The 8,017-nt window shown below is 47.8% G+C and overlaps 1 pseudogene; it reads right to left on the bottom strand.

Annotated features, from left to right (window-relative positions):
• Positions 1–6,513: 6,513 nt before the first annotated feature.
• Positions 6,514–6,670, bottom strand: LOC115098403 (annotated as a pseudogene).
• Positions 6,671–8,017: the final 1,347 nt, after the last annotated feature.

Here is an 8,017-nt window from a genome sequence, read left to right as displayed (position 1 = left end):
AGCCTTTTCAATAGCCGGTCCAACACTTTGGAACACTTTACCAAACCATCTTCGCTCGATATCCAACCCTGCACATTTCAAAAAATCTCTCAAAACATATCTTTTTCAACTTGCATTCAACACGTCTTCTAATTAAACTTAATCATCAATACCGAAATTACCCTCTTAAACATAGTTACACCCATTACAATCCCATTTATACTACACATAACTACAACATACCTGCTCATTCACACGTTTCCAACTATCATACCCTTCTCCCTTCTTCCCTTTATCTCATATAATTTTTACGCTCTATTTCTCCCACTTCCCCTTCCTCCTCCCGTTCCCCTTCCCCCCCTTTTTCCCCTTTTCCCCCAAAACAATAAGCCCATGGTTCCAAACTTTTTATATTTTTAATAACCTTATATACTAGTATTCTGTCTAGTTATTACCAATTTTTATGTAAAGTTTAAAAATTCCATTTTATTTTGATTATTTTATTTTTGGTTTTAAATCTGTGAACCGTTTTTGATAAAATTTCTTTTTTAAAAAACGGTATATAAATACTTTTTAAATAAATAAAAATAAAAAAAAAAGGCCACACAAGGCAAGGCAAGACAAGGCAAGGAATAAGGCCCGAAGGCCGCGCAAGGCAAGGCAAGGCAAGGAATAAGGCCCGAAGGCCGCGCAAGGCAAGGCAAGGAATAAGGTCCGAAGGCCGCGCAAGGCAAGGCAAGGAATAAGGCCCGAAGGCCGCGCAAGGCAAGGCAAGGAATAAGACCCGAAGGCCGCGCAAGGCAAGGGAAGGTCCAGGGACCAAATGCACAGCAAGCAAGGAAGGCTAGAGCAGGGAGCCCAGGCGAGCTCGATGCTGAAGCACTGAGGGAACTGTCAGGCAGGGTTATAAGGGACAGCCCAGAACATAGAGAGGAGAAGGGAGATGGACTGGGCCTGTCAGGAGATCCAGCTCTAGAGGGACCCCTGGTGGTGAGGCGGTTGCACAGCAGCCATAGCCGTAACAGTACCCCCCCCCTCAAGGCCTCCCCCTCCTCCTGGATCCCATCTGTGCAGGAGGTAATCAATAATAACGTGAGACCACTCCGGGGGTGATGCGGCAGGATCAACTCCTTCCCGAGGCAGTAAGGCAGTCCATACCCCCACCTGGGGCGATAAGGCGGCAGGGTTAGACCCCTCCTGGGGTAGCAGAGGCGGTGCAGATTTCCATAACCCCTCCTGGGGTGACAAGGGGAACACAAACCCCACCTGGGGCAGAGAAATAGTCCATAACCCTTCTTGAGGCGACAGTAGGGCCGGTCCGGACCCTTCCAAGGTCGGCATCAGGACCGGTACAGACCCCTCCAAGGGCGGCAGCTGGACCAGTACAGCAGGCTCAGATAGTTGAGTAACAAAGTCAGTTGGCAGGCCCGGTTCGGACCCCTCCGGGGGCAGCAGCAGGACCGGTATGGACCCCTCCAGGGGCAGCAGAAGGACCGGTACGGACTCCTCTCGGGGAGGCAGCTGGACCGGTACGGACCCCTCCAGGGGCGGCAGCTGGACCGGTACAGCAGGCTCAGATAGTTGAGTAACAAAGTCAGTTGGCAGGCCCGGTTCGGACCCCTCCGGGGGCAGCAGCAAGACCGGTATGGACCCCTCCAGGGGTGGCAGCAGGACCGGTTCAGCAGACTCAGATGGCTGAGTCAGGAAGTCTGTCAATAGGACTGGTTCGGACCCCTCTGGGGACGGCAGCAGGCCCGGTTCGGACCCCTCCAGGGACGGCAGCAGGACCGGCTCGAGCCCTTCCGGGGGCGGCAGCAGGACCGGCTCAGACCCCTCCGAGGACGGCAGCAGGACCGGCTCGGCAGGCTCACATGGCTGAGTCAGAAAGTCTGTCAGTAGGACCGGTTCGGACCCCTCCAGGGGTGGCTGCAGGACCGGTTCGAGCCCCTCCAGGGGCGGCAGCAGGACCGGATCAGCAGGCTCAGATGGCTGAGTCAGAAAGTCTGTCAGTAGGACCGGTTCGGACCCCTCCAGGGGCGGCAGCAGGACCGTTCGAGCCCCTCCAGGGGCGGCAGTAGGACCGGTTCGAGCCCCATCCAGGGGCGGCAGAGGGCCGGTTCGGACCCCTCCGGGGATGACAGCAGGACCAGTTCAGCAGACTCAGGCTCTTCTCGGGGTAGTGCAGGAGACTCGGACCCCTCTTGGGGCGAAACAGCAGACCCAGACTCTTCTTGGGGTTGTGCAGCAGGTTCAGATGGCAGAGTAGCAAGGTTAGAAGTAGTGTGCATGGAAGACACAGATTGTACTGCCGTGGGCTTGATACCTTGAGCCAAAGTCTGATGCTCCTGATTTTGTTTCTGGAGGAACAGTTTAGAGAAGGCACAGGCAGTTCTAGGACGTCTAGGGAAGGTGCTCGTTAGTGTCCACTTGGCAGCTGTGGGAAGCAGAGCCCTGCTAGAGTTAATTACTTCCCTCTGCTTCTGTTTCTGGTGCTCTAGCGTGGAAGTTATCGAAGGCTTCTTAACCCGGTGAGTTCTGAGATTTTCAGAGCAAGTTTTTTCCAAAGTGTCCAGAGATGAAGTGCTAGAATGCTTAATCCATAAACTGTTACATGAAATAATGTTGTTAACTGGGCCAGAAGCTGAACGCATGGTAGTAGAGCTGACTGTTCTCCCTAATGAAGCAGCTGGTCCTGTAGCTGAACAACAGGGGCACGGTTTGCCTGGTGGTAATAGGCTGGGAATACATGAACATTTCCACCATCCTGGCTTTGGAGTAGAACAGTTTAAACACTCTTGGTAGACAGAGACATTTCTCTTATTGCCGTTACTGCATGTCCAGTGTTCCTGACCAGCAAGTTGACAGGCTAGGCAGTTCTGATAGCTTGGGTAATTCAAGGTCTGACAGGAATTGCAGGTATAAAACTTTGAAGAAGGAGGCATCTTGTAATAGTGAAAAAGTTGACTCACCGGTTTAGCACACAGACCTATCTCTTCCCCTGGAAATTTGGTGGCTTCGGCATACTGTTACGCTTGGGCTCCGGACAGGAGTCGTGAACACCACCCAGCAGGGTGGCTCCAGGTGGAGAGAGACAGGAAGCTAGAAACAGTGTCTGGTTCCAGGCTGGGTCAGGGCAGGCGGCAAGTAGCAGTGTCTGGGTTCAGGCTGGGTCAGGGCAGGCGGCAAGTAGCAGTGTCTGGGTTCAGGCTGGGTCAGTGAACACCACCCAGCAGGGTGGCTCCAGGTGGAGAGAGACAGGAAGCTAGAAACAGTGTCTGGTTCCAGGCTGGGTCAGGGCAGGCAGCAAGTAGCAGTGTCTGGGTTCAGGCTGGGTCAGGGCAGGCGGCAAGTAGCAGTGTCTGGGTTCAGGCTGGGTCAGGGCAAGGCAGGTCAGAAGGCCCGTAGGCCACACACACACAGAAGGCCCGTAGGCCACACACAGTAAGCAAGGCAAGGCAGAGAAGGCCCGTAGGCCACACACACACAGAAGGCCCGTAGGCCACACACCGTAAGCAGGGCAAGGCAGGTCAGAAGGCCCGTAGGCCACACACACACAGAAGGCCCGAAGGCCACACACCGTAAGCAGGGCAAGGCAGAGAAGGCCCGTAGGCCACACACACACACAGAAGGCCCGTAGGCCACACACCGTAAGCAGGACAAGGCAGGTCAGAAGGCCCGTAGGCCACACACACACAGAAGGCCCGTAGGCCTCACACCGTAAGCAGGGCAAGGCAGGTCAGAAGGCCCGTAGGCCACACACACACACAGAAGGCCCGTAGGCCACACACCGTAAGCAGGGCAAGGCAGGTCAGAAGGCCCGTAGGCCACACACACACAGAAGGCCACACAAGGCAAGGCAAGACAAGGCAAGGAATAAGGCCCGAAGGCCGCGCAAGGCAAGGCAAGGAATAAGGTCCGAAGGCCGCGCAAGGCAAGGCAAGGAATGAGGCCCGAAGGCCGCGCAAGGCAAGGGAAGGTCCAGGGACCAAATGCACAGCAAGCAAGGAAGGCTAGAGCAGGGAGCCCAGGCGAGCTCGATACCGAAGCACTGAGGGAACTGTCAGGCAGGGTTATAAGGGACAGCCCAGAACATAGAGAGGAGAAGGGAGATGGACTGGGCCTGTCAGGAGATCCAGCTCTAGAGGGACCCCTGGTGGTGAGGCGGTTGCACAGCAGCCATAGCCGTAACAGTTTTCATATTTATGATATAAGATTCCCTATTGATTTGTGTGTTTGGTAAAAGATTAGGGGATCTGTGTTCTCTCTTTTTGTGATTACCATGTTGTTTACAATGACACATTAATAATAATATAGAACTGTTTGAATTGAAAATAAATCTTAAAGTTTTGATTTTGAACTTTAATAGTCTTAGAGGTGAATTTTAAAAGCCTGACACATGCATTAATTAGGGGATGTGAGAAGAAGTTGGGCTTACATGCACCAAGCGGATTTTAAAAGCCACCAAGATACATGCGTATCTCCCACGGCATGCACATCTCGAACATTTTCAAAAAGGGTGAGGTGTGATGTGTGCATAAATACTGACAAGACTCGGCGTCTGCTGAAGCCCCCTGCCGTGTAACTTTATTTCTGCTATGGATGCTGTGTAAGTTCAAATTTAAAGAAAACTAGGCAGCTCTATGGGGTTTTAAGGTTGGGGCTACTGGGGGGAGTGAAGTCTATCAAACCAGGGAGAATTGGAGCACCTTTCTCTTGACTGGGCGAGGGGCTGAGCTAGTAAAGCTGTGAACGGTGTCGGCATGCACCCCTTTTAAAATTCCTCAATTTACCAGGTAGAAGTGAGATTTGTGCGCACATGTGTGCACCCACTTAAAATCTGGTGCACATGTGTGCATGGCCAGGCTATTTTATAACATGCACGCGTATGTGCAAGTATGTTTGAAATGGTTGCATACCTGGGTACGGGCCGACGTATGCACGCAAAAGTACACACACATACCAGTTTGAAAGTTACCACCCCTATCTTACTTTATTACTATGTGTGGGTTCTGTTTTCCCCTTCTACCCCCCAAGAAACCGGATGGATGGTTTGGGTTCTGGGGCCCGTTTCCTTGCAGGAGACCCAGCAGGAAGAATTATTTTCTCTGGCCCTTTCTCTGGGATACTACTCAATTTAGTGACTCTGCCAGAAACATCAGAAACCCCATTATACATAATTGCCACCTTAGCCAACATAAGCGGGAGAACCGCTATATTCCAGAAAGGTGAGGGTTTATAAAAAGATGCCTAAAAATGGAAAAATCAGTGTGTTTTTTACACTTATTCCTGATAATACTAAGCAGAATTTTTTAAAAACATTCTGCAGACTGACAGAAGGAAAGGAGACTGTGTATCGGTCAAACTCAGGAATAAAAACAGAGATGTTTTACCACCAGAGCCACAATAAAACAGCGCTTCTGTTTCAGCCAATGTAGCTAGAATTACCAAACCGACACTTCTCTAACCCCATTGCATACTCAGGTGATCTGATGCCTAGCTCATCCTGTGCTATTTAAATCCAGGGAACCTGCACTGTGTTTTTCATTGATTTGATGAAGGGAGCATAGCTCTTGAAAGCTTGTTAAAGTCATATTATGTTAGTTCAATAAAAAAGTGTCACCTACAACTTGTGTGTTGACCTTTATTTCTATATTAACAGAACTGATTAAATGCTTGAGATTTCAGGGAAAATATGTCCAAAAGGTAGATTTCATTTTAATAAGTGCTAGTAGGTGGGCAGCACTGTATTTCACATGGATACAGTGCATGTCTATTTTTAAAAATATATTTTTTTCAGATATATTTTCCTTGATTATATGGAAAGAATGCACACTTTTTAAAAAGTCAGACCTTTTTACTCTTTCATCATAGAAAGTACAATACTAACTTGTCTGGTATCTCCCCATTTCCCTGTTTCACCCTCTTTAGTGCCTCTGCAATAAAACTTGTGCTAATATGTTTTGAATGTGTTCCCCAGTATAATTTTCAAATGCAAGATAAAATGACACCCAGTGAAAGATACAATAAATTATCCTGAGGGTACGCTAAAAATCACCCTCAATAATGTGTGCATGGATGCTAACGAAACATATAGGGTCCGTGCTAATTGCTGTGAAAGGGTCAATTAGCAAGGGGAATTTCATCCCCCAATCCCCCTCCATCAAGATATGAAATACCCCTTCCCCCATAAAACATCTCCCTGCACCATCATTAATCTCCCCTGCACTGTCATGAGCCTCTCCTGCCCCCTTTCCCTTCCTCCATGGCATCATCTCCATCACTTTCATGAAAATCCTCATAATATCAAGCTTTCCCCACACACCATGAAGTACCTGGACCTCTCAACCTCCTTTCTTTCCCACTGGAATAAATGCTTACATTCCAGGGGTGTTCTCCATTTTCACTGAAAGGAGGAATGTGAAAGCCTTCTTGATAGTTTCGCTGCAGCCATGAATGATGCTGCTATTATCAGTGACTTATGGAGGTGTCTGATGGCCCTGTCACCTGACCTTGTCCACTTTATAAGCACTGTCTAATATAGGCCTTGCAGTGGCAAGCTGACATAGTATGGTAGTGCCTCAAAGCTGAAGGAAAAGAACTCTGCATTCTAACCAAAACAACTGTGTACCAGAGAAGCTTATTACTACACTTGATACTACACTTGATCTTAGCCAAAAGGCCGAGAAGCGATACTGTCTAGCTTCAAGCTTCAGAATATCTACTGTGGTCTTTGGTCATATTAACAATAATAGTGACAGCAAAGACCTTATTCATCTGTTAATCTATTGCTTGGAAATACATTTGACTTGTATAAATAAATCCAGATATATTTTGAAGTGCTTAGGTATGGGTTGGTATCTCGTCTCTGTTGGCTTCTCCTTCTGTCTCTCTCTTCCTCTGTCTCTTCTCTGTCATCTACTCCACAACTTCCATAATTCTTCCTGTTGCAGCAATGACATCGTCTCCATCTGTTACCTCCAAAGCATCCCAACCCCATCACATTCTTCCCCTTGATATTAGGGAGGGAAATCTTCCAGCCTTGACTCCAGATGTTGCCCACATCTGATTATCAACCCTCTAAATGGTGCCAGCCCTGCTAGTAAATAAATAGAACAACTAAATACCAAAGTCTGGGAGGGCCTCAATGTTCTCCAAAGAGAGAGCAGTAGTCAAACAAAATTAATTGTTACTTCTAAAAAAGCTCTCAATGCCAAGACCACTGTTCTGCGTTAACACTCAGAATGACTGAAGTGGTCAATGACTAAACTATCCATATCCATTACAGCAATGATCATCAGAATCATGCCATTTTGTATGACCTTGTGAAAACTTTATTGTGGAGTGTTACATCATCTTCATCTTTCAGCAAAAATAATGCATGCCAGTAGATTCGCTATTATTATTATAAAGTATTCTGGCTTTTGTATCAGTTTTTATTGATTTAATTATAAATTTGATGTATTGATTTATTGAGGTCCATTTTCAGCCGTTATCTGGCTGGCAAAGTTAGACAGAAAAATGTATCTGGCTGACTTTGTCTCATATTCATAGAAACATAGAAACATAAAAATGATGGCAGAAAAGGACCAAATAGTCCAACCTGTCTGCCCAGCAAATTTATGGTAGTCTCTGCTGCACTGTGCAGGTTACCCCCATACTTATCAGTTTCCCAGACCCCTCATTGGTTGCTGTCTGAATCCAATTCCCTGTTACCTCTTGCCATTGAAGCAGAGAACAATGTTGGAATTGCATCAAAAGTATAAGGCTTATTAGTTAAGGGTAGTAACTAGGGCTGTGCAGAAGGAAAACATTTGTTGCTATTCGGAAGGGAGTAGACAGTGGAGTGCCTCAGGTATCTGTATTGGGACCCTTACTGTTCAATATATTTATAAATGATCTGGAAAGAAATACGACGAGTGAGATAATCAAATTTGCAGATGACACAAAATTGTTCAGAGTAGTTAAATCACAAGCAGATTGTGATAAATTGCAGGAAGACCTTGTGAGACTGGAAAATTGGGCATCCAAATGGCAGATG

Source organism: Rhinatrema bivittatum, chromosome 8 (genome assembly GCF_901001135.1).
Source record: "Rhinatrema bivittatum chromosome 8, aRhiBiv1.1, whole genome shotgun sequence".
NCBI lineage: Eukaryota > Metazoa > Chordata > Amphibia > Gymnophiona > Rhinatrematidae > Rhinatrema > Rhinatrema bivittatum.
Note: the sequence above shows the minus strand (reverse complement) of the source record. Positions and strands in the feature narration are given on the sequence as shown.